The sequence below is a fragment of the Henckelia pumila genome, chromosome 1 (assembly GCF_033568475.1).
Source record: "Henckelia pumila isolate YLH828 chromosome 1, ASM3356847v2, whole genome shotgun sequence".
Classification (NCBI taxonomy): domain Eukaryota; kingdom Viridiplantae; phylum Streptophyta; class Magnoliopsida; order Lamiales; family Gesneriaceae; genus Henckelia; species Henckelia pumila.
Genome location: NC_133120.1, coordinates 140,196,786 through 140,198,160, shown reverse-complemented (window position 1 = coordinate 140,198,160; position 1,375 = coordinate 140,196,786). Strand labels below are relative to the sequence as shown.

The window sequence follows — 1,375 nt, the reverse complement described above, 5'->3', positions numbered from 1 at the left end:
CATTCTGGATCCGATTTATTTGTACGTTTGATATAATAAAAATCCCTTAATCATGTTTTATTAATTTTAAAAATATTTAACCATTTAATCTTGTAAAATAAAACTGGGTTACTACATTCTTATTATTTGCATGAGAAAAAATTTCATGGTTACACAATTCAGGATGATAAAAATTTGGGAAAGGGTTGCCTCGATATCCTCCATAGCCTCTGGTGTTAATATATTGGGCCTCGTCAAGAGCATGTGAATCTGCAATATTAATAGCCATACCTTCAGAAAGATGTTGATAGTCATTTGTTCCAGCATCTCATATGCCTGAGCAGGGGCCTTTACAAATATAGTACCTCCAGCTGCTGAATCCACAGACATCCTTGTAGGCGCACTCAGACCATTATAAAATAATTCTATCTGTTCCCAATCCGCAAATTTATGATTCGGGCATCTCCTGAGAAAATCCTTGTAACGCTCTCATGCCTCATATAGCTGCTCAGAATCATGCTGCCTGAATGTCCTAATCTCTATCTTCAATTGAGTGGACATGGAAGGAGGAAAATATTTTGAAAGAGTGGGTGCCCGGTGAGCCAACTTGTGGCTAAGGGCTTTGATGACTCTTTGTATAAACAATCTTTTGTTTAATATAATTTACACTTTTATTAATGGCAATGACTTTATCTTTCTTCATATTGTTATATTGTGATATACTTTTGTTGTTTTGATAAAGACCTTGAATATACTATAGTGTATGTAAGATGTGGTAGAACATGGGGATGTCTATCATGAAACACATCTTATAGTCACTGTATATTCTAAACTGTTCCTAGTCGATTGAGCCGTCCGATAATAAGGATAAGGATCGCTCGAGTTTGAGACTAGCATTTGCGATGCAGAGTACCACGTTTCATTGGTAAGGAACATAGAGATGTTCGAAGCATGCAAATGGATATTCATACGATGAATGATCGAACTACCCTATCTGGACTTTCCAAGTGGTTATCACTTATCGAGTGGATAAAGTCCGCGGTTTTGGTTGTACACCATTAGTCCTTACTACTTGAAACATCATTGAGACTCTATATGCTAGTACTGTGCTTTGACTCGTTTACCGACTCTATTGGGGTCATCAGGTGTTGGGATTGGGTACAGTTACAACACATATAGGAGTCGATGCTTTGTTGTCAAGGATTCACCACATACTTGCGAGTGTGGATATCCTATGCGATCTGAGGAGATATTAGTGTGACGAATCTCTGGCCAGAGTACATGATGTGTTTCAAGAAATGGTTTCTTAGTAACACATGCGATGTCACTATTTGATCTTCAAGATGTATTGCATAGTTATCGAATCTCGAACGACTCTCGATATACCAATGGTTGT

General features: G+C 37.6%; 1 non-coding gene across 1 annotated transcript; it reads left to right on the top strand.

Moving 5' to 3' along the window:
- Window positions 1–424: 424 nt before the first annotated feature.
- On the top strand, window positions 425–530 carry LOC140876929 (small nucleolar RNA R71). Its single transcript, XR_012149156.1, has one exon. It is a non-coding gene; the product is annotated as a small nucleolar RNA R71 (small nucleolar RNA).
- Window positions 531–1,375: the final 845 nt, after the last annotated feature.